Source organism: Chanodichthys erythropterus, chromosome 19 (genome assembly GCF_024489055.1).
Source record: "Chanodichthys erythropterus isolate Z2021 chromosome 19, ASM2448905v1, whole genome shotgun sequence".
Classification (NCBI taxonomy): Eukaryota; Metazoa; Chordata; class Actinopteri; order Cypriniformes; family Xenocyprididae; genus Chanodichthys; species Chanodichthys erythropterus.
This window is the reverse complement of record NC_090239.1, coordinates 25,151,312-25,178,171: the sequence shown is the minus strand read 5'-3', so window position 1 is coordinate 25,178,171 and position 26,860 is coordinate 25,151,312. Positions and strand designations below refer to the sequence as shown.

Below are 26,860 nucleotides of genomic sequence, written 5' to 3'. Positions count from 1 at the left end.
CTTTCCTCCTTGCCATTTCTTCCCTAAAAGAGTAGGAGACCTTCAGGCCATATCTGTATCCCCTACGTGCCTTGAGTGTGCACCAGGGGTGGTCAAAGTGTTCCTTTACCCTACCGGGTTATATACCTATGGTTCTGACCAATATGACATGGCCTATAGTGCTGCAAGCTTTCTGTCCTCTGTTCTTAGATCCAGACCAGGAAAAGTGGATTCTTGTGTGTCCAGTGTGAGCACTGGACACCTGATATCCACAGAGCTGCCCTGTGGAGGATCTCAGATCAACTGTTTGTTTGGACCGCGCAATTAGGGGTCTCCCTGCGTCCATACAATTGGTTAGCAAGTGGATAGTTGAGACTATATCACTTGCGTATGAGGTCTCCGGCCAGCAGTATTCACTGTCTGCCAGAGCTCGCTCTACTAGGAGTATGGCGGCCTCCAAGGCCTTGATGTTGGGGGTTTTCCTCAAGGAAGTCTGTGATGTGGCGGGCTGATCCTCGCCACTCACGTTGTGAGATGATGTATCTCGACCTGGATGCAGCTCCAGGCTCTTCAGTGCTCTTGTCTTAGTGTGCCACAGTTTCACACAGACAGGCATTTTGGAATTATGGCGTTTTGGGATATCGTTCCCATAGCGCCCCCTTCGGGACGCAGTGCGAGTTCCCTCGAAAGGGAACGTCTCAGGTTATGACTATAACCATAGTTCCCTGAGAGAGGGAACGAGACACTGCGTCGCGTTGCCATACTCCCTGCATCCCTGTGATCGATTTGCTTCGGCAGTTTAAGCTGAAGCCAGTCTTTCCGGATGTGTATTTATACTTTCCTGGTCGTGACGTCACCCGCCGGTGACGTTCACTCTCGCCATTGGACTAGTTGACACACGTGCATCAGACGCATTCACGCTGAGGGCGTTCCCATAGCGCCCCCTTCGGGACGCAGTGTCTCGTTCCCTCTCTCAGGGAACTATGGTTATAGTCATAACCTGAGACGTTTTCCAAGTATATTTTAAGTAGTATGTATACTAAAATCAGTGTACTAGTAATATAGGTTACTTGTAAGTGTACTATTTCAATACTTGGCTAAATCGTTCCACTTTTTAGTTTATAAAAGTAGACTTTATAAGTGTACTTTAAATGCAACAATCTAAGTTTTTTCTTTTCTGTCGCAACTATACTGTGAAATATACCATAAATTAATTGTAAATTTACTACTATATACTTATAGTTCACTTGTTAGGTTAACTCAAAGTACACTTTGAAGTACATTCCCAGTAAACTACCAGTTTAATAGTTTTTACCGAAAGCATACTTTTCATATTTAAAGATTTCTTTAAAGGTGCCCTAGAATTAAAAATTTAATTTATATTGACAAAGTCGAATAACAAGAGTTCAGTACATGGAAAAGACATACAGTGAGTTTCAAACTCCATTGTTTCCTCCTTCTTATATAAATCTCATTTGTTTAAAAGACTTCCGGAAAACACGCAGATCTCAACATAACACCGACTGTTACGTAACAGTCGGGTTGTACGCCCCCAATATTTGCTTATTCCAGCCCATTATTGAGGCATTACACAAGGGTAGTTAGTATTACACAAGGGCAGAACGTCTGGATGTGCACAGCTGAATCATCAGACTAGGTAAGCAAGCAAGGAAAACAGCGTAAAATGGCAGATGGAGCAATAATAACTGACATGATCCATGATAACATGATATTTTTAGTGATATTTGTAAATTGTCTTTCTAAATGTTTCGTTAGCATGTTGCTAATGTACTGTTAAATGTGGTTAAAGTTACCATCGTTTCTTACTGTATTCACGGAGACAAGAGCCGTCGCTATTTTCATTATTAAACACTTGCAGTCTGTATAATTCATAAACAACTTAATTCTTTATATCTTTATCCTCAAACTCAATATTCAATATATTCAACTCAAATTCAATATCAAATGTAAACACCCAAATAAATACAATACTCACATAATCCGATGTATGCATGCAGCATGCATGATGAACACTTTGTAAAGATCCATTTTGAGGGTTATATTAGCTGTGTGAACTTTGTTTATGCTGTGATAGAGTCGAGAGCTCGGGAGGGGGCGGAGAGCGCGCTATTTAAAGGGGCCGCAACCTGAAATCGGCTCGTTTCTAATTATGCCCCAAAATAGGCAGTTAAAAAAAATCATTTAAAAAAATCTATGGGGTATTTTGAGTTGAAACTTCACAGACACATTCAGGGGACACCTTAGACTTATATTACATCTTGTAAAATAAAAGTTCTAGGGCACCTTTAAGTGAAAAAGTTATGAAAAATGGTCAAACAGTCAAGCCATTTCAGGACTAACTTTCAAATCAAAATTTTGAACAGTTCACTCAAATACTCAAATGTTTTTCAGGAAATAAGAAAAAGATTCTGGAACAAACTAAGTTTGAATAGTTTTGATGCCTAAAATTGTGAATACTTGTGTGTTAAATTATGAATACTGGTGTTTAGTTGCATTAGATTCAGTGTAAACAAGCTTTTACTCAAACAATATGTTTTCTGAACAAGTCATATGCTATATAAATGCTAAAATCTCTCAGTTGTTTGGCTCTAAAAAATGAGATATGTTGACTTTTGAATTTGCATCATGCTACATGCTAACTGTGTTGCCTATTTGTGTAGCTGGGTGAACCCTGGACAGGTTCCTCTGACAGCCTCTGTTGTTCGTCTCTCGCCGTGAGAGGTATGATATCCCGCAGGCAGACAGATATGCTAAAGCCGGGTTATTATCTGGAGTGAGTGATACGGGCAGATACTGAAGCTGCACTACAGTGAAGCACATTCAGATCCACTCCCTCGCACACTCTCCTCTCAATGCTCAGCCCTTCTTGTGATTCTCGTAAATTCTTGTAAAAATCTTTTTTTGACAGTGACATACATGAGAGGATTTTGGTATTGCTTTAGATGTAGAATATGGGAACGTGTTTTTGTGCATGCAATACTTACCGATAATCTTCACAGACTTACATACAGTCAAGTTCAAAACTCTTTTTTATTTAATGAGGCAAGACACTACAGGAAAAACCACTGCTTTTTCAGGCACTGGTCAATTTTAAGATTTTGTACTGTTTTGCTTCTATAACATGTCTTCTTTCAGACTAGAAAAACATCCAAAATACACATTTAGTGTTTATTTTATTACACTAGATCTATTTGCGTCTGTAGTTTTTAAATATAATACATATCTGTAAAGGCTTTTTCTTCTGAACTGAGAAAGAAATCAGCAGCACTTAAATACACCAAATTTTACAGTTTTATTCCTTTCTATATTCTGAAGGTTTTCATAGAAGAGTTTGTTCATATACAGTGGCATGAAAAAGTATGTGAACCCCTTGCAGAATCTGTGAAAATGAGAATTATTTTAATAAGAGGGATAATAAAAAATGCATGTTATTTTTTTGTTTAGTACTGTCCTGAGTAAGGTATTTTACATAAAAGATGTTTGCATTTAGTTCACAAGACAAAACAATAGCTGAATTTATTAAAATAACTCCATTCATAAGTATGTGAAGCATTGATTCTCAATACTATGTGTGGTTACCTGATGATCCACGACTGTTTTTATGTTTTGTGATGGTTGTTCATGAGTCTCTTGTTTGTTCTGAGCAGTAAACTGAGCTCTGTTCTTCAGAAAAATCCTCCAGCTCCTGCAGATTCATCCGTTTTCAAGCATTTTTGCATATTCGAACCCTTTCCAGCAGTGACTGTATGATTTTGAGATCCATCTTTTCACACTGAGGACAACTGAGGGACTCAAACACAACTATTAAAAAAGGTTCAAACATTCACTGATGCTCCAGAAGGAAACACCATGCATTAAGAGTCGGGTGTGAAAACTTTTGAACAGGATGAAGATGTCACAATTTTTCTTATTTTTTTTAAATATCATTGTTTTTCATTTAGTACTGCCCTTCAGAACCAACAGAAGATACTTGCATGTTTCCCGGAAGAAACATTAAGTACAATTTACCTTGATATTTGAATTCAAAAGTTTTCACACCCCGACTCTTAATGCATCGTGTTTCCTTCTGGAGCATCAGTGAATGTTTGAACCTTTTTTAATAGTTGAGTTTGAGTCCCTCAGTTGTCCTCAGTGTGAAAAGATGAATCTCAAAATCATACAACCAATGCTGGAAAGGGTTCAAATATGCAAAAATGCTTGAAAACTGATGAATCTGCAGGACCTGGAGGATTTTTCTGAAGAACAGAGCTCAGTTTAACTGCTCAGAACAAACAAGAGACTCGTGAACAACCATCACAAAACACAAAAACAGTCGTGGATCATCAGGTAACACACAGTATTGAGAATCAATGGTTCACATACTTATGAATGGAGTTATTTTAATAAATTCAGCTATTGTTTTGTCTTGTGAACTAAATGCAAACATCTTTTATGTAAAATATCTTACTCAGGACAGTACTAAACAAAAAATAACATGCATTATTTATTATCCCTCTTATTTTATTAAAATAATTCTCATTTTCACAGATTCTGCAAGGGGTTCACATAATTTTTCATGCCACTGTATTATTTCAACGATTTTATTTGTAAAAAAAAACAAAACATGGTGACTTTTTTGCAGACCTGCCAAAATGTAAGCATTTTGCATAGTGGGTACGCATTTTGACCACAATGTACACTGGTACGATTTGTCACTATAAACTACCCAAAAACCTGGCTCTGTGCATGCGTAGTACCTAAATCAAGCTTAGTGATTATGAAAGTGCTGTGATTTGTGAATGACTGACTTTATTTATTATCAGTGTTGAGAAACGTATAACCTGTTGTGTTAATAATAACTAAAGTTGTGTTAATAATAACTAAAGTACCTAATTATGGTACATAGCCTACTTATTTTGTATGGAAACCAGCACATTAGTTACTTATGCATTTAAAACTATTTTTTCAGTGCTGTGCGAGCTCTCTCTCATAAACACAAACACGCGGACAGAGTCGGAAGATCATTGTAAAATGAAAATTGATGTTCTAAGTTTAAACTTTGTTCTTGCTTGTGTTATTTTTCTGTCGGAAAGCATTTTGAATTATCCATCCCTGTTTTTAAGATTCGTTAAATGACGGATGCTTTAGTTAAAACAACCCCTAGTTATTTGTCGGACTAACTTCTTGATATTCTTGAATACTCGATTCGTTTTGCTCTTATTGGTCCTGTCTATTCATTGTCAACTGTTTTCTATAAATATGTTTGTATTTGCTAACGATTTTTATTTGTTATCACAAGATTTTTTTCTTTTGTCAAATCCACTTCAATAATTAATGTGGTTCAGATTACATAATATTTTGAGTTTCTGTTGATTGAACCATTCGCCTTCAATGTATTAACTCAAATGTTTTAATTTCATGAACTCAAATTTTTAAGGCAACTTACTTTTTTAAGTTAAACCAACAATTCTTTTTTCACAGTTCATTGTTAGTTCATGTTAGTTAATGCATTATGTAATGGTAACAAATTAAATGTTATTGTAATTGCTTATTCTTTTACATTTTTCAAAATCCCAAAACTTAAGTTTCTTTTCTGGTTTAAATGTAAAAAAAAAAAAAAATAATAATAATATTAACTAAAACTAAACTCAAACTAAATCTTCAATTTTTGGATCCCGCTGTATATTTACATTTCTTTTTTCTGCAGTTTACCAGCACCAGATGCTGTCAATCCTATTACTATTTAATTACATCACAGATTTAATCAGGATTGAAGGTCAGAAGTTAAAGTTCAAAGGTGGCAGGCTTCTTGCTTCCCTAATTCCTCTGTGTAGCTGTGGCCCTTCATAAACCCGTATCCATCACTGAGCCAATTAGTCAGAGTCATTGTCCTTTCTTCCAGTCAATGAGGACTGAGGACCCTCAACCATGTGCAGGAAAACAACAGGGCTCTTTCCTTTAAAACTTAGTGTCTGGTGGTAAGTGTTGCATTGTAAAACATAAGCCGCTAACCACATTTCTATTATACTGAGGGAACATTGTGCCACTCAAAATGAGACTCCACACTTTCAAACACAATCAGACTAGACCAGAACAATAGCATTACCTCGAAGTAAAATGAAGTCAACCAGACAAGCAGCTTCATAAAAAAACACAATTACCTCAACATAACCTTTCTCTCTGCCTCAATCTCTCTCTCCAACTGATGCAATATCACACGTCCTGTACTGTCACTTCCTTTATTCACTTCTTTCACACTCCAGGGAAATAAAGACACCTTTTTTCAGGAAGAAAAGCAAAACAACAGGCTTTGCTAGATTCTGTATCTTCATATTCCAATCCCCTCTGAATATTCAGTGAATTTTAAATCAATCTCAGGCAAATCTCACAGGGTTAGCTTGTGTTTCGTCTCAGGGTTTGACTGACAAAAGAGTGCCGGCAAATAATCACATCAGAGAGATTTCTGACCGGAAAGAAATATGTAAAAGATCCCTTGATGCATATACACTATTTTGCCAAAAGTATTGGGGCACCCCCCTAAATCATTGAATTCAGGTGTTCCGATCACTTCCATGGCCACAGGTGTATAAAATCAAGCACCTACTGTAGGCATGCAGACTGCTTCTACAAACATTTGTGAAAGAATGGGTCGCTCTCAGGAGCTCATTGAATTCAAGCGTGGTACCGTGATAGGTTGCCACTGGGCAATAAGTCCATTCGTGAAATTTCTACGGTCAACTGTTAGTGGTATCATAACAAAGTGGAAGCAATTGGGAACAACAACAACTCAGCTATGAAGTGGTAGACCACGTAAAATCACAGAACGGGGTCAGCGCATGCTGAGGCACACAGTGCGCAGAAGTCACCAACTTTCTGCAGAGTCAATAGCTACAGACCTCCAAACTTCCTGTGGCCTTCAGATTAGCTCAAGAACAGTGCGTAGAGAGCTTTATGGAATGGGTTTCCATGGCCGAGCAGCTGCATCCAAGCCTTACCTCACCAAGTGCAATGCAAAGTTTCGGATGCAGTGGTGTAAAGCACACCCCCACTGGACTCTAGAGCAGTGGAGACATGTTCTCTGGAGTGACCAATCACGCTTTTCTGTTTAGCATTCCATTTATTAACATTGCACTGTAAACCGCTGAAAATACTTAATTGGTTTGAGTAGGACAAACTTGAATTGACCCTTCACCGTGAGTTTGATTGACAAGCGATCTAACCAATCAGAATGCTGCATCCGCCATTTTGTCCGACAAAGCAGCCAGTAATTAGAAGATTAACCTCGGTGGAGTTAAACTTGAAAAATTGTGTGTATTGACGTCTTTCCGCATTTGAAACAACATTGATTCTTATGTTCATTCACGTTTATATGACGCTATAAATGGACTAGTAGTAAGAGATGATCGGTTTACGAGCCTCTTGAGCTGAGGCGCTACAGCAATCTGTCACGACACATTAAAGAGCCAAAAAACATTTTTTATTGTTTGAATTTGTTTAATAACTACACAGTTTGAAAGCTGGGACTTTGTTTAATATCATAAGTAACCTGCTCTGTCTCGTCTGTCGACGTGTCAGTGTCCTCTCTGCTCTGCGATGTATTTTTCACTCTGTGTGGTGTGACAGCGCCACGGCTTGTCGGACAAAGCAACAGTAACTAAGGGGGGTGGGTCTTTGCGAAGGGTCAATTAAACAAATTAGTTAAGTTAAATGAACTGTTAAGAGTATTTAGAACTTTTTCTTTTGAGTTCACAGCAGTGACATATTTCAAGTAAACTGAACTATTTCATTGTTTTGAGTTGCATAAACTTATTTCTTTTAATTTAGACAAACTTAAGTTTAACCGAAACTGGCCTGGGATTTCCATTTCCCAGCATGCTTTGCTCATGCATGGCACTCGAAAGGGAGAGTAAATGCTAAAATTAAGTGTTATATAATGTTTTGTTGCTAATTTAGAAGAGTTTCTGTTAAAGCAGAACTAAGTAACTAACTTTTTACCTTCATAAATAGTTTTCTAAGTCCTTACGATGTTTAATTGACTTGTAGTGGTGTGTTTGAGGCGTGCACTAACCCCCTCTGGCACGTCTACGCCAGAATACAGCACTTGCAAGTTGAGCTGCACTGACCTGAAACAATCTCGCCTCATGTTCACGTTCACGCGAGAGTGATAAAATGCTTTACGATAATTCAAAAACAATGTATATATTATGACTTTATAAGACAATATCGAAAATTAAATTGTCCATCGAGTGTACTGTATTTGCAAATTACCCACCTCCTCTTTCTTGTACTGTGTTTGCAAAACTACTGCGCTGGTGAGCGTTGTAGTCGTTGTAGTCCAGAGCTGCGCTTGGAGTATTTACAACAGTGTGATTCACTGAAGAAAACTGTAGGGGGAGCTTCGCAAATCTTACTGAGTTCCGCTTTAATGTGGGTTTTTGAAGAGTTTCCATCATGGTAACAAATAGCGCCTGCTGCTTGGTTTGAGAGCAGGTAAGTTACATGTTTTAAGTTGCTGCACTCATTCACTAAGTGTTATACCATGCTATTGTTAACATGTTAGCAAATTATGAAATATTTTCAAAATATGAAATATTTTCAATTAACTTTTATTTTATTTTTTGTTTTGTTTTAATTTTATTATCAGTTTAAGATTTAGTCATTTAGTTATGGGCTTTTGTCATTTTTATTAGTTTTTTAACATTTATTTTTATATATCTGCAATTTATATTTATTTGCAATTTTCGTGCAACATTTCTAATTTTCTTTTCAGTTTTTTAATTTAAGTTTACATTTTTCCATTTCAAAAATTTTATTTTATTTCAGCTTGATTTCAATTAACAAAAAATATTTTTAATAGCTTCACTTAACAATAACAAAACTGATTCCAATTCTTTTTAAATTTCATATTTTATCAAAAGATCAAAAAACCCTCAGATTTTTTTTATAATGGATCAAATCCATGTACTTGCACAAAATACATAAAAATAAACTGCACAAAAACAGACCGGCCCCAAAGGGCACCACTGCACTGCCCAAAGGACGACCTTGACTATGCAACTTGAATAAATGGTGTGTTGATATAGCAGCAAAATCCAATACAGCATTGTTTTTTTGCTGATAGTATAAAGCAAAATGTGCTCAAGGCATTTAACTCTAAGTTGTGCAGACATCAAATGGAAAATGAATTTACATCGGACTGAAAAAGCCCAAAACGCAAATAGACTTTGACTCCACTTAGTTTCACTAGGAAATGCATCATATTACAAAAGTAAAATGGGTTTTGAACGACTTGTTCATCATAGAAGACTCCCGCATTCAATCCTAGACTGAAACTCGACCACAACAACTCTAATGAGCTACAATAAGGCTTTAAATCATAGACTCTGTTGTGTGCAAAGCTATTTTAAACGGTTTGTTCCTTAGAGGTTGAGTGACTCATGAAGTGATTTGAAGCTCATCAGTCCATCAGAGATGACGGCAGGTCTGTAGGTGGATGAACACTAACCTGAAAACAACTGTTACCTCGACACTCCAACACAGCAGCAGCATTTATCTACATTCACAGACATGCACACACTCAAAAACATCTCTGTTTTACATATCCACTCTAATTTTCTGTTTAAGCAACCATCATCAATGTGTACAAATGCAGTCGATACTGTAATTGCACCATCACACGGACAAGCACTGTAATTTCACCATCAAAAGCTGACGAGCACCTTTAAATTGGTGTCATATAACTAGATAGCAAATGTGGAGACAGACAGTCAGCCAGTGATGATAATGACTATATTCACACATAAAATATGTATGAATCAGTCCTGCTACCTAAGGGAGGCCTGGCTGTGCTCCATGTGGAGGAGGCGCAAACCACACAGGTACAGACCCCTGTGTATTCATTATCTCCATGAATGACTCTAACTGAGACGTTACAGGGAGTAATTGCTGTGATGACACATATCGTGGTTGCCACAAAGGCAACAGAATCCAGGCAATCAAGGACAAAGACGGAAATCACAAATATTACCAATAATAATATCAAACTGCTTGGCATTCATCATAAATTTCCATTCCTTCCCACTGGCATCAAAAGAAGATTTCGTCCATCAAGGTTGATCTATGAATAATGGATTACTTTGTCTGTCAGATTTGATCAGACAGTTTTTCATTTTATGTTTCAATGATTATTTTAACCCTATATGTAAGTAGTCTTACTGTTATAAAGATCTCAGTGATTCACATTACAAGCTATCAGAATTTCATCTTACTTTTTGGCCATGTAAATATCAGCATCTGCACCAAATTGCATTTTTTTTTTTTTTTTGTCTAAATGTTCATTAAACTGTTCAATTTCCAACAATTACACAATTATTTCATTATTATATATTATATATATTATTGTATACACATTATTTCATATGTCAGGCTTTACAGGGTTAAACAGTTTTCCATTTTTTCAATTCATCAAATTTAAAATTTTGTAAATGCATATGGAACAAACACTGTGACAGATGAATTTACCAGGTGACTAGGGATAGCTTTTGTACTGAATAGCTCAGTAAAATGATTAATCGATTAAATTGGGGTCATACACGTTTTGTCGATATAGAAACTATTTTATATTAAAAACATAATGTTGATAAAAATATTTCAAAACCATCTATGTTTTTGAAAAAGAAACATCTCTGAATGTTTCAAATAACTCAATCATTAAAGGGATAGTTCACCTGAAAATGAAAATTATCCCATAATCTACTCACCCTCAAGCCATCCTAGGTGTGACTATCTTCTTTCAGTCAAACACAATCGGAATTATATTAAAAAAATATTCTGCCTCATCCAAGCTTTATAATGGGAGTGAATAGTAACTGATTGTGGCGAGCAGGGCGGGCGATAGCCGTGAGGCAACGGCGCGAGGCCAGTGACGCGAGAGATAATGAGCTCCACCTGCGAGGTGCACCGGCCTTGAGTCTCTCACGAAGGAGCTCCGGAAGCATAAAAGGAGGAGCGACGACAGTAAAGGTCGACAAATTACAAATATTACAAATATTCTTAAAAGATACATTTTTTATAATATATTTTTAAAAATTCATGTTTTGTTTTGCTTTCTCCTTTGTGCTTCCATGTTCATCAATACGTCTGCCAGAATCAAGTCGTATACAGAAGCCAGTGATTCTAGCTTATAAAGTTATAAATATGGATATTTTTCTTACAAAAATGCATTGCTTCACTTCAGAAGGCCTTTATTAACCCCCTGGAGTTGTATGGATTACTTTTATGATGGACGGATGATTTTTTTGGGGCTTCATGGAGCTCCAGACTAACTTTTCCACTGGTTGCACTGGTGCTACCAACTTTCTCAGTTGGTCGCACCAACACATAATTTGGTCGCACCTTTCTTTCTTTTTTTTCTTGCTACAACATGGGATTTATCAATGCATGCTGATGAATAGTTGTCTAAATCTGCATACCCTAGTTTTGCACTGATGTAAAAATACTGACGGTGACATGAGAACTCATGTTGGCAAAATGTTTTAATCTTTTAACCATCAAATCATAAAACTATCAGTCAAAAACAGAACGGTCTGATTTTATTTTTGTGAAATGATATGCTACACTGTATAAGGCTGGACGATTAATTGAAAAGTAATCGAAACCGAAATTCAGAACCTCTAACAGACATAATTTTACCATGTCGGTTATTTCGTTTTTTTAATCCTGTTAATACTTGCCCTTAAAAACATACTTTTGCGTGTGTAGCCACGTGACTCTGAATGCCGAGTCAACACACAGAGACGGCACGCGATCGGTGAGCCTTAAGTCTTCACTAAACTTTGTCAGTTGTATGTGTTTTAAGGTTTACCAGTTTTGACATTCAAGTGATTTTAGATGATCGGATGTGTATTATTATATCGAGCTACTCACACAAACAGTAGCTACAGAAAACAGTAGCTACAGAAAACCTCCTTTCCAAAACGCTATAAATCCATTTTAATTGTTTTCATGATTTTTTTACCTAATATTCAATTTATCCTGTTAAAATGGTCTATTGGCTCAGTCTGAACATGTTAAACAAAGATTGTTAAATGAAACAACAATTTTGTTGATTATAAATTCAATGGGTTTTTTTTTGTTTGTTTCAAAACGCTACAAATCCATCCTCTTTTTTTAGCCTTTTTATATAAAAACATCTAGAATCTCAGTATTGATCGGGTAACTATATGTTTTAAGCAGTTTACTGAACAGGTTGATCGCCTGATACGATGTCACACACTTGCGCACACAAACACACATATGAGGCGAGGCGAGCCGAGACACCCTTATATTCAAACGATCCAAATCTCGGGAACCGAGCCAAGTTGGCACTCCGGACTCCGGCCCCCAGGTGTAGAATGTACATTTCCTGAAGAAAATGTGAATGGTGCTTGCAGTGGCAAAATTCGCCACTCGGTTGCTAGGGTGTTTCTAGGCAATTGCTAACGTGTTCTGGGTGGTTGCTAGGCGGTTGCTAGGATGTTCTGGGTGGTTGCTAGGTGGTTGCTATGGTAACCTGGATGGTTGTTAGGGTGTTGCTAGGCAGTTGCTAAGGTACTTGGGGTGGTTGCTAAGGTGTTGCTAGGCGGTTGCTAGGGTATTCTTGGTGGTTGCAAAGCGGTTGCTATGGTAACATGGGTGGTTGCTAGGCAGTTGCTAAGGTACTTGGGGTGGTTGCTAAGGTGTTGCTAGGCGGTTGCTAGGGTGTTCTGGGTGGTTGCTAGGTGGTTGCTATGGTAACCTGGGTGGTTGTTAGGTTGTTGCTAGGCAGTTGCTAAGGTACTTGGGGTGGTTGCTAAGGTGTTGCTAGGTGGTGAGGACACCTCATACGTGGGTCTAGGACAAAAGCTGCAGGACGATTTACGGCATGAAACATTGATGGAGCAAAGAATAGGTTCAGTATACGGCAAAATGGCATGACAATCTCGTTTTTTTTAAATTTGGAGTTTATCGCATTTTGGAAAAGAGCTCCAAATATATAAATTTTGTTCATTTGAACACAAAAAAAGTTATGGACTGCAGCAGCTGGTGATTATGCACTCGCACAAATGCTACCACATCAAATTTTAACTTGCACTTTCTCAAAAAATGGTCGCATATACAGTCTGGAACCCTGCTTCAAGATATCGGTTACTATTCACTCCCATTATAAAGCTTGGAGGAGCAAGGATATTATTTAATATAACTCTAATTGTGTATGACTGAAAGAAGATGGTCATATACACCTATGATGGCTTGAGGGTGAGTAAATCTTGGGATAATTTTAATTTTTGTTGAACTAACCCTTTAATATCGGGCACTGCCGTTTGAGCTGACGCTGAAGAGTGAACCGGTAAACTGAATCACTTTGCTGTAACGGGTAAATAAACTCAATCACGCGCATCCTATATGAGATTAATCAAATATATCCAACATAAAAGTAACATTACAACTTACATATGCACAAAAGGACGCAAATGCACATGAGCTTAACCATGCTTGTCTGAATGTGGGATTAATGTTGCGGATGCACTCTTCCCATAACAACAACGCTGAAACATGGCCACAAAGAATTTACAATATTTTATTACAATAGTGTTCTCATTATAATGTTGTGTACGTGACAGATTGATGCAGCACATTTTGCACTTTACTGTATTTTCATTATCAAAGTGACTCTAGGCATCACTGCGCGCTTTCAAAGCCATAGTTTCACTTTAGTTCTCTAATCTGGACGACATGCCGTTCTAAGAAAAAGACATATACAGCGATCATCATTTTCATGATCGAACATCGCAAACAACAAGCTTCAGGATGGTTCAAGGCCACTCAGACAAATCTGCTTTATTTTGTGATAATGACAGTGGGTCTTGTTGCTCATGCTGCTCAGATCTATTCATATATTAACTAATATTTTTAAAAATTATTTCATGAACACAGAGACTTGATTTTGTTAGCACATAGATGATGTGACTGATGAAAACAAACTGAAATTCCATGAATACGAAACTAAGAATAAACAGAACTGATTAAGTGTGACAGATTCTTGAATACACCTCTTCAATGTTTATCATTTTGAATATTTTTGGTGCAGGGGCATTAAGTCAAAAATGTCAGTGTGACACAACCAGGGAAAAAAAGCCTCAATAAAAGACTGAAATTGCTAAAAAGATCATCTTTGGTTTGGCATTAACCTACTATTGTTTCCTATAAGTGTTGTCAATCTATTTAAAAAAAAGTAATCACACATTTTTCTGTAATAAATCATGTTTAATCACTCCTAACATTAAACTATATTGTAATTAAATAACTGTAACGGCATATGGCATATTCTCCACAAATGTATGTAATAGTGCACTGAATCCATTCAGAGGGTCTATATATATATATATATATATATATATATATATATATATATATATACTCTTCAGCATGAACTCAAATGAAAGCATATGGACCGTAGGCAGCATATGGAACTCTGGCAAAACTGACAGTAGCTAAATAAAATATTTGCTTCTTTCACCTTCCCACCGACTCATTTCATCAAGAAATGAATTAGGAGCCCATGAGGCAATATTTTTGAAGCTTTTCTATTGACTGGATCCTAACAAATCAATCCAAAGTCTCTTTTCCATTCCTTCCAACTGCCCTTAAAAGAAGATTTCGTGCATCAAGTTGATCTATGAAAAATGGATCCATGAAAAAGGTTTCTCAACCACACACCCTAAAATGCAAAGAAACCTGCCATTTTTTACACTGACTGAGATTTAGGGATTGGCAATATATTGACTATTCAGAATACATGTGTGATGATTTTGCTGGTGATGTAAATCATAATTTGGGTCAGATCAGTAATATTTAACAATATTACTGATGTACCTGCATCGACACCATTGTATGTGAACTGAACTGAGCTGGATGATGACATCACTGTTTTCTCCTGAGCTGCTGTATAGATAAACAAACTAAATTAATAACTAATGATTTTTACAATGGAAATGCAATCAATACTGAACTTACTTAAGCTGGACAATGACACTAATTTCTTCTAGAGCTGCTATACAGCCAGAATTATGTTTCCTGCTGTCACTGTAAAGCTACTTTGAAGCAATCTGCATTGTAAAAAGCAATACATACATAAAGATGACTTGACTTGACTGTGTGGGCAATACTCAATACTCTGTCTCTCCTCTCTCAGTATATGTGCACTGGACACTATAACATCCTTTCTGGAACCCAGGCTCAATTGGAAAACACATATGTTTACATGCACATACACTGCAGTAGTCTGAAGTGGTCTCTTAAATTTTTTTAAAATGTGAATCTGTCTGTCATATTAATGTCCCTGTGCCCTTAATGTCCTTTGTTTATATTTGTAACACTGTGGTCCTGTGAGACACAACATTTCAGTTCTTTGCATGTCTCTACCTATAGCACAAAGACAATAAAGCTCACTTGACTTGATTTGACTTGAATATATATGTAGCCATATATTGAGTGCAACAATCGGGTTCATAAAGACATTCTAACTGTGAGCTACGATGTTAATCGATAGTATTTGCTTTTGTTTAAGCCATTAGCCTGTATTATTTAAACTTTTTTTAAATAATCGTGATTAAAATAAGAATCTGTGGTGAAAAACTACCCATCCCATGATTCTGTACAGAAATTCAACCAATCAGAGAGTCGAAACAAGCAAAATGCGGCAAGATCTCATTAGCTCCCATGAAGCACCATGAATGCCGTAAGCGAGTCAGCCTCTCTATGCTCTTAAAATACTTAAAATAAATTTTATATATATATATATATATATACATATATATATATTCAACATTTTTAAATCAAAGTTTTATATGTCTCCATCATTTTTAATTCGATTATGCTGTTCGCAATGCATCCTTTGTAATTGTTTCTGATTTTTAAATACATTTTGCTTCAAACAAAGTTTGTAGTGTTATGATTCTCCTAACAAAGACGTTTTTGAAATCCCTATGAAAGAAATGAATGGGAAAAATGTGGGCAGGCACTGTTGCGCTCTATTGCCATTCATGACTATGTGTTTAACTGACAATAATGAAAAATCATTCTTCCTTGTGTTCATTTAGTGAAAATCAATGTGAAAACAATCCTTGATTATGTTCAATAGACCTTTAAAACTGTATTTTACATATTTCAGCATTAAGCATTCCTAATCTGGCAATAATGGCTGTTTGGTTCCTCTGAAATAACCATTTTGAGGTATTTCAGAGGAAATACATAAATAGTTATTTATCAAAGCTGAAATGAATGGCCTTTCCTGGATGTAATCACAAAGAGCTGGAAAAATAATTATAATAATAACAACGTGATGAAAAAGCAAAAGAAAACAGTTTGAAATAATCAGCAAAACTTGCTGTGAATAAATAACCGGCCAATAATAAAATCTGACAGATGGAGTAAATAAAAAAATAAAAGTGAATTTTGAGGGGAAATGCTCTCACAGAAGTTGCGGCTCCCATCAACCTTACATCGATTGTAAATATCACACAGTGTTATAGAATACAAATCTGACTAATGTAATACAGTAAGACTTATCATTGAAATATCAAAAAGTCAAATAACCAACCTGGCCATAAAATTCGACATGCACAGGGAATTCAATTACGCGGATTGGCTATTATATCTCCAGTCGACAATATTACAGGATTTATTCATAATGCAGTAAGAGGTATGTGCTTGAGTGTTTTATTAAGGGCAGGTGTATGTATTTTTAGACCTCCAAAGGAACTCAAGTTAAAGAGGGTGCAGTGCTCTTGAAAACGGCCACAACATGTCATTTAAATCCACTCACATAAACTCTTAAAACTTTTTATTGCACAAAAAGGTCTTTATAGTGGAAAAGGGTTTTTTAGATTTTCAAAATGTTCTTCACACTATGGTTCTTTTAAGAACTGTTCACTGAAAGGCTCTTTGGGGAACCAAAAATGGTTCTTCTATGGCACTGATGTGGGAACCTTTATTTTTATGAGTGTATATCAGTAGACATTACTGATTATCATGGGAAGGCAATTAAAGTGTTAAAGTTATTGTCAAAACCATCATATGTGTCAAAAATGTCACAGCCGACCAATCATTTTACAAAAAAAAAAAAAAAAAAGCGCACACACATGAACATATTTACCCTTAATTATCTGCTGGGACAACAATGGCAGCTGGCTAATTGGGTTAAGAAGCAGCCATGGTAGAGGTTAAGCACTGCAGGGATTTGCTCAGTACTTACTGAAGACATCCTCAGAAACACACAAAATCATAGAACTGAATATCTGAGAAAAAAAAAGAGCACAAAATTCTACAGCCATGGCAGCTAGTTTTCTCTGAGGAGGTCAGGTACATTTGTGTTTCACAGATGTACTTTTTGATTTGAATTCTGCCTCAATCAAACACATCTGTGTTTTTCTCACACAAGCTCTGCAAACATTATGGAGCAAATTAGCTATTGTTTGACAAATAACTCAGGGGTCCTCTGAGAAATCTAATCCTGTCCGGATGGGAATGATTGTGATTGTTATTTTTGTATGCCTTTGCATCATAATGTTTCTCTTTATCTACTCTGACCTTCGTCGAATACCGTTACTAAAGTCGTTACTGCCTGGTGCACCTTCATTATGGATGTTCTGGGTACAATAATGGTGTGTTCGGAAAGATCATATTTACGAGTTGAATGTCACTGCAAAGTCATAATTACGAATGGGTAACTCTGAATTTTTTGAAATCCCAAGGCTTCAGAGTTGGGAGCAGTCTACGCCTAAAACGATCAGCAAAACACCTAACTTCACTGTATTTTTAGGGACAGTAAATTTGCAAGGGTGTAGTTCAGTTCGTTTGGTTCATCTGGTCCGGACCAAAAAAGAAAAAAAAAAACATTTAGTCCTGGTCTGATTAGCGTTCAGATTTGCAATTTTACCAAAACCAAAAGATACCGAACCTAAAGGCATAGGGATACATTCACAACCTGATTGGTCAGATTTTATGACGTATTGCTATTTTTGACACGGAACTTACCGAACATCCAAAGAAATTCTTTGTGCTAAGGTAAATGCGCTTGTTGTGTGTGCGTAGCCTGCATATGATGGTATTTTGGCCAGCTGGGAACTCGTGAAGACCTTATAAAATGCGTAAAGTAGTCAAAACAGCGGCGGGAATCCATCCGTCACAAACGATCTGCTGTGAGGAGACCCGTGTCTGATGCCTGTGATGGGCAAACTTGCAACTATGACAAGAAAAACCAATATGCGTGAGGATTCTGTACTTTTTAGGGTCTCATCTTCCTATTTTTGGTTTGTTTACATATCTTTGGTCCGTTTTGCATTCATATATCATTCGAACCGCACCAGAGTTCGTTTGAAAGACCATCTTTTCAGCGGTCTCTGTCCGCTTGTTTGGTGCGCACCAGGGTTCGGATGGCAGCGTTCACATATGTTCAAATGAACCGCACTAACCGAGCAATCGCACCAGGGTTTGTTTTAATCAAACCAAACATGACAAGTGTGAACGCACCCTAAGAATGGAGCAGACCCCTTTATAGAGAGAACAAAGCAACCCAGGCTCGCTGGAAAAAAGTGCATGTGGCATTTCTGCAAAATGATATTACATTGCTTCTTGCACATTGTGCAACACTTAAAAAAATAAATATCCAGTGAGTGACGCTAAAAGTGTGTTTAGAAACAGATGAATTTGAATATGGCAAAGTTTTATCTCTGCTAACAAAATTAAAAAAAAAAAAAAAAACATTTTGCTAATGATTCTATTAAGTTTCTCTAAACATTCAAAACACTCTTTTTAAAAAAAAAAAAAAAAAAACGTTTTTTTTTTTCTTCCATTCCATTTTGCAAACATACATTTGAATGTTCGCTGAACATTATTGAAACAAGTAACATTTAAAGGAATAGTTGAAACTGAAAATTAACCCATGATTCAGTCACCCTCAAGCCATCCTAGGTGTATATGACTTCTTATCTTCTTATCTTCTCCTCTTCTCTTATATCGAAATCCTCTGACATTTCTCTTTAAAAATTTCTTGTTTTAGACTTTAGACTCGTGTTTTGTTTTGTTCTATTCACTGTGCTTTCACAGTGAATAGACCTCTATTCACTACCATTATAAAGCTTGGAAGAGCCAGGGTATTTTTAAGTATATCTCTGACTGTGTTCATCTGAATGAAGATAGTCATATACACCTAGAATTGCTTGAGGGAGAGTAAATCATGGGATAATTTTCATTTTGGGTGAACTAACCTATTAAAATGTTAGATGAACGTCCAATTAATGTTTTTCAGAAAAATAAAACATTCCATGAAAGTTGTATAGATAATGATTTTGTGCTACTGTTTTGAGAACATTAAAAAAGACCAGATAACTTTGTATGAAGATTCAATTAATGTTACTGGAAGAAATAACCAACTAACTAAATATCTAACGCTGGAAATTAAATGTCTGGTGAGCAGAGCTTAGGGTTAATAAAACTGATCATGAAATAAAAACTTCATTTGCTGAAGCAACCGTGCCATTTTACAGTATGAGCTCTTTTATCATGGCTTGTGTTTCACCGGACTCATACCAAGTGCAATGCTGTACCAGATGAGTTATCGAGCAAGTTTACTATGTCAGAAAAGCCAAATATATGGAGCTAATTATGTGACGCAAACAACAAAATGTATTAGTTTACAAATCATAAACTATGGGAAAAGTATTTTGAAATCATATCATAGTATTGTGCAAGGAATCTCATGAAAATAAGTCTTTATTAATCAATAATCTGTCCCTGTAATGAAAATTTGTGTGAAAAGCATTAAAAGTTATTTTGTGCTTTACTGCCACTAGTGTTCATTTCAGCAGGAAACAGCAGTGAATTGTATGTATAGATACATTTATGGAGTTTTGCAGAAGTAGTGCCTATATTGACATTTCAAATTCTGAGATGGAGTAAAAGGTTATATACAGTATTCTCTCTCTCTCTTTCTTACAAATTGAACATTACCACTCACATGTGAACACTCTCATGCCTGCTGGGAAAATCAGTTTTCTCATATCCCACAGCCACGTACAGCACCGGCCTACAATGCTATCCTTCTGGCTTTCTGATTGGCTGTTTACAGAGTTCCATTTTCCTCATCACCCAGAGAAAATGACTCAGCAGAAGCCCACGGGACAGAAACCCACCTCTACTTCCGGCACATTTGGACCATTTTCTGCTCTCATAACATCAAATGAGCCAGAATCTACAGGGAGCGAGAACAAGCAGAACAAGCTGTTTCTCAACCAAGGGTCCGTGGACCCCTAGTGGTCCTTGACGTAATGCCAGGGGGTCCTTATAAAATATCTGAATATGAATATTTGTATATTTTGACATTTGATATGTTCCCATAAAAGAAGAAGATAATATATGTATAATATAACTGACGATATGACTGAATATTGGACAAGTCAACTAATGTAGTAGTAAATTATACTTGCTTGCATTTGGTCGTCACAAAGACATTAATGATACTAATGAGCCAATATTATTCTGGGGTCCTAAATATGACGGGGGTCCATTACTCAAAAAAGGTCTGAGTCTGAGTACCTCCAATACTTTGAAAGTGTTTCTCATGACTCTTATCTATGAATGTCATGTTTTGTACTTCAGTTAACAGAGTTCTTAATAATTCATGTAAAATTCCAATAACTTTTCTTTGTGGATCAATCCAGCATCATCTGAGGGGGAATTATGATGCATTAAATCAGTTTTACTGGTCAGGCATGACAGACTGAAACTGTTCCTCGAGCATCACTTTAAAATAAACCTTATAAACTCTTTATTATTACTATTAATAAGATTAATGTGGAAAACATGCCACAACGTTTATGCTGCTACCCATAAAACCCTGACAAAGAGATTGCACGTCACTTGTCCCATCTAAAATACTGAGTTGGAAAAAGAGCAGGACAAGGTCTTGGCCTTTAATGTGTACTTTATCTCAGCACATCAACTCCTGTTCAGTTCCTGTTCAACTTCCACACCAATGGAAACTGGACCATTATCCTTAATTACATCTGGAAACTGTCCTATACGTGCTCTGAATTATATCAACCTCACGATTAAAGGGACACTTCACCCAAAAAATGAGAATTATCCCATGATTTACTCTCTCTCTCAAGGTGTATATGATTATCTTCTTTCAGATGAACACAATCAGAGATATATTTAAAAAATATCCTTAGTTCTCCAAGGTTTATAATGCTTTTGAATGGGGGGCTGTGTTTTGAAGTAAAAAATAATGCATCCATCCATAAAAAAAAGTAATCCATATGACTCCAGGTGGTTAATAAAGGCCTTCTGAAGCAAAGCAATGCCTTTAGGTAAGAAAATATCCATATTTAAAACTATAAATTCAAATAACTAGCTTCCGGTGGATGACCGTACACAGAATGTGAGAGTGGTTTGGCGGCAGAAGAGTACCCTTTGACCTGACACTGTGGCCTTCACGAATTTATAAGTCTAAAACGATCATTTTTAAAGAGAAATTTCAGAGGATTTTGATATAAGAGAAGAGGAGCTTGAGTTTGTTGCACAGCCCTATTTGTTTGAACTAAGGATATTTTTTAAATATATCTCTGATCGTGTTCATCTGAAAGAAGATATACACCTAAGATGGCTTGAGGGTGAGTAAATCATGGTCTAATTTTCATTTTTGGGTGAACTATCCCTTTAAGCCTCTCCATTTAGAAGTGCAGAAACATTAGGAACAGCTCAATTACCATATTTACTGTAGATAAAACAGAAATAGTGACACATATCTTCTTCCACATTGTTATGTACAACCAAGAGCAATGGATAATTGAAAAATATGCTATGATTATATTAGAGACTACATGCTATTCATGTAGTCTCTAATATAATCATAAATAAGTTACATCTGTATCAACCATTACCAAAATTAAGAGCAAGATAGTGTCAAAAATGCATTTATATTGTTTTCTGACTGTCTTGTTGAACATTTGCAGAGTATCTGCTGCAATACTCATACTAACACAACCACGTGTGATTAAAATTACTCAACAGCCAGGCAATTAATTACCTATACAACCATAGGCATATAGAGTGAGGGGAGCGTTAGTTCATTTAGAAATATGATTTGAGCCCAGTGTTGCCAGACGTACGATAATTATCATATTTGAACAATAATTTTGACCTCTGTACGATGTAGGCCTATGATCAATAATGAAAAAAATCCCATAATGTACGATAATTTCAGAATTTCGTGACACTTCAAATGTTGGTCGTTATAATCGGCTTATACTCAAGCAAATGCTATATTAGGCAATTGCGAGTTTATATCTCAGAATTGTTACTTTATATCACGCAATTGGAAGTTTATATTTCAGAATTGTTACTTTATATCATGAAATTGCGAGTTTATATCTCAGAATTGTTACTTTATATCATGCAATTGCGAGTTTATATCTCAGAATTGTGACTTTATATCACGCAATTGCGAGTTTATATCTCAGAACTGTGACTTTATATCACGCAATTGCGAGTTTATATCTCAGAATTGTTACTTTATATCACGAAATTGCGAGTTTATATCTCAGATTTGTTACTTTATATCTCAGAATTGTTACTTTATATCTCAGAATTGTTACTTTATATCTCAGAATTGTGACTATATCACACAATTGCGAGTTTATATCTCAGAATTGTGACTATATCACACAATTGCGAGTTTATATCTCAGAATTGTTACTTTATATCACAAAATTGCGAGTTTATATCTCAGAATTGTGACTATATCACGCAATTGCAAGTTTATATCTCAGATTTGTTACTTTATATCTCAGAATTGTTACTTTATATCTCAGAATTGTGACTATATCACGCAATTACGAGTTTATATCTCAGAATTGTTACTTTATATCATGCAATTGCGAGTTTATATCTCAGAACTGTGACTTTATATCACGCAATTGCGAGTTTATATCTCAGAATTGGGACTTTATATTAGGCAATTGCGAGTTTATATCTCAGAATTGGGACTTTATATTAGGCAATTGCGAGTTTATATCTCAGAATTGTGACTATATAATGCAATTGCGAGTTTATATCTCAGAATTGTTACTTTATATCACAAAATTGCGAGTTTATATCTCAGAATTGTGACTATATCACGCAATTGCAAGTTTATATCTCAGATTTGTTACTTTATATCTCAGAATTGTTACTTTATATCCCAGAATTGTGACTATATCACGCAATTACGAGTTTATATCTCAGAATTGGGACTTTATATTAGGCAATTGCGAGTTTGTATCTCAGAATTGTGACTATATAATGCAATTGCGAGTTTATATCTCAGAATTGTTACTTTATATCACGCAATTGCGAGTTTATATCTCAGAATTGTTACTTTATATCACGAAATTGCGAGTTTATATCTCAGAATTGTGACTTTATATCATGCAATTGCGAGTTTATATCTCAGAATTGGGACTTTATATTAGGCAATTGCGAGTTTGTATCTCAGAATTGTGACTATATAATGCAATTGCGAGTTTATATCTCAGAATTGGGACTTTATATTAGGCAATTGCGAGTTTATATCTCAGAATTGGGACTTTATATTAGGCAATTGCGAGTTTGTATCTCAGAATTGTGACTATATAATGCAATTGCGAGTTTATATCTCAGATTTGGGACTTTATATTAGGCAATTGCGAGTTTGTATCTCAGAATTGTGACTATATAATGCAATTGCGAGTTTATATCTCAGAATTGTGACTTTATATCACGCAATTGCGAGTTTATATCCCAGAATTGGGACTTTATATTAGGCAATTGCGAGTTTGTATCTCAGAATTGTGACTATATAATGCAATTGCGAGTTTATATCTCAGAATTGTTACTTTATATCACGCAATTGCGAGTTTATATCTCAGAATTGTTACTTTATGTCACGAAATTGCGAGTTTATATCTCAGAATTGTGACTTTATATCACGCAATTGCGAGTTTATATCTCAGAATTGTGACTTTGTCACGCAATTGCGAGTTTATATCTCAGAATTGTTACTTTATATCATGCAATTGCGAGTTTATATCTCAGAATTTTTACTTTATATCACGCAATTGTGAGTTTGTCTCAGAATTGTGACTTTATATCACACAATTGCGAGTTTATATCTCCGAATTGTTACTTTATATCATGCAATTGTGAGTTTATGTCTCAGAATTGTGACTATATCACGCAATTGCGAGTTTATATCTCAGAACTGTGACTATATCACGCAATTACGAGTTTATATATCAGAATTGTGACTTCATATCACGCAATTGCGAGTTTATATCTCAGAATTGTGACTATATCACACAATTGCGAGTTTATATCTCAGAATTGTGACTATATCACACAATTGCGAGTTTATATCTCAGAATTGTGACTATATCACACAATAGCGAGTTTATATCTCAGAATTGTTACTTTATATCATAAAATTGCGAGTTTATATCTCAGAATTGTGACTATATCACGCAATTGCAAGTTTATATCTCAGATTTGTTACTTTATATCTCAGAATTGTTACTTTATATCTCAGAATTGTGACTATATCACGCAATTACGAGTTTATATCTCAGAATTGTTACTTTATATCATGCAATTGCGAGTTTATATCTCAGAATTGGGACTTTATATCACGCAATTGCGAGTTTATATCTCAGAATTGGGACTTTATATTAGGCAATTGCGAGTTTATATCTCAGAATTGTGACTATATAATGCAATTGCGAGTTTATATCTCAGAATTGTTACTTTATATCACGCAATTGGAAGTTTATATTTCAGAATTGTTACTTTATATCACGCAATTGGAAGTTTATATCTCAGAATTGGGACTTTATATCACGCAATTGCGAGTTTATATCTCAGAATTGGGACTTTATATTAGGCAATTGCGAGTTTATATCTCAGAATTGTGACTATATAATGCAATTGCGAGTTTATATCTCAGAATTGTTACTTTATATCACGCAATTGGAAGTTTATATTTCAGAATTGTTACTTTATATCACGAAATTGCGAGTTTATATCTCAGAATTGTTACTTTATATCATGCAATTGCGAGTTTATATCTCAGAATTGTGACTTTATATCACGCAATTGCGAGTTTATATCTCAGAACTGTGACTTTATATCACGCAATTGCGAGTTTATATCTCAGAATTGTGACTTTGTCACGCAATTGCGAGTTTATATCTCAGAATTGTTACTTTATATCACGCAATTGTGAGTTTATGTCTCAGAATTGTGACTATATCACGCAATTGCGAGTTTATATCTCAGAATTGTGACTTTATATCACGCTATTGCGAGTTTATATCTCAGAATTGTTACTTTATATCACGCAATTGTGAGTTTATGTCTCAGAATTGTGATTATATCACGCAATTACGAGTTTATATCTCAGAATTGTTACTTTATATCACGCAATTGTGAGCAAAAAAGTCAGAATTCTGAGATAAAAAGTCGCAATTACTGTTTTTATTTTTTTATTTAGTGGTGGAAACAGGCTTTCATATTTATCTACACTAAAAACTTGTGTACGATAATTTTCTTCCAAATATGATAATTTTGAGGTTCTGGTACCAGGTGAAAAAATACTATAGTAATTTATAGTAAATGCTATAGTATATTGTAGCATACTGTATATATTATAGTATTTAAAATATTTTGTTAATGAATACAGCATACTGTATTACCTACAGTGAACTGATAAACTGCAATATATACTGTAGTATACTTTAGTTTTTACTATGTAGTGTATTTATTGTAGTACAATATACACTAAAGTTGTAGAAAACTTAGTACAGTTTTGGGTAAAGTAATTTGTTTATTTCCACAACAACAATAGAAATACCACAACAAATTAATTCAAGTACTTTACTATAGTATGGTTAAAAAACACTATAGTATTTACTATAAATTACTATAGTATTTTTTCACCTGGACATTTCCAATCTGGCAACACTGTTTGAGCCAATGTTACCATGGTAATTTTTGTAAAAGCTGACAAGCAAAGGAATGATTCGTCGCTGTGAAAATCGGTGCATGAAAGGCTTTATCTTGGATTACCATTTACCTTCTGGCAACACGGTGGTTAATGACACACACACACACACACACACACCAGGCGAAGACGTAGCCTACCTTGCTTATCTTCTACTTTCCGTCCCACCTTCCTCTGCTCGCGTCGGCGCCGGTGTAACCTGAGTGATATGTTTCCTTCGGGTGCTTTTTCTCATGACAGCCCTCCACCAGCCACAAAATACGCGTTCCTGTCCCTTCCGCGGATACTTGGGCTGAACATTGTCTGGTTTCTCCGCTCTACAGAGCAATAACGCCGCTGAGGACTAGTCGAGAATCAAAAGAAAGCGATGCAGCACTACTGCAGTGTGAATGCGATGCGAGCCTGAATGTGGCACAGACAGCAGCACAACCTCTGCCTTGACCAACTGTAATGTCATGTATTATTCATAACCATGGGAGGGACTATCGTCCGAACTGCTCGTTATCATGCAAGAGGTGGTGCAAGGTCGGCGTTAATCAAAAGATCATTGACCCTGAGAGGAGCTGTAGTTACTGAGAGTCCAGTTTCAAGACATCAAGTGAAAATAGCCTTCTAAACTAAAATATAACAAATTAATTGCAAGAAATAAATAGTTTGGGGTCGGTAAGCTTTTTTTGTTTTGTCCAAACTTGCCATGGCTGCATTTATTTCACCAAAAATACAGTAATATTGTGAAATATTATTACAATTTAAAATAACTGTTTGAATATATTTTTATTTATAAATTAA

At 35.8% G+C, this 26,860-nt stretch overlaps 1 protein-coding gene across 1 annotated transcript in view; it reads right to left on the bottom strand.

Moving 5' to 3' along the window:
- Nucleotides 1-26,487, bottom strand: part of tanc2b (tetratricopeptide repeat, ankyrin repeat and coiled-coil containing 2b) — a 207,613-nt gene extending 181,126 nt beyond the window's left edge. Inside the window, exon 1 of the mRNA XM_067369441.1 lies at nt 26,212-26,487. The gene's annotated coding sequence lies outside the window, so the exon portion shown is untranslated. The remainder of the gene's footprint in view (nt 1-26,211) is intronic.
- Nucleotides 26,488-26,860: the final 373 nt, after the last annotated feature.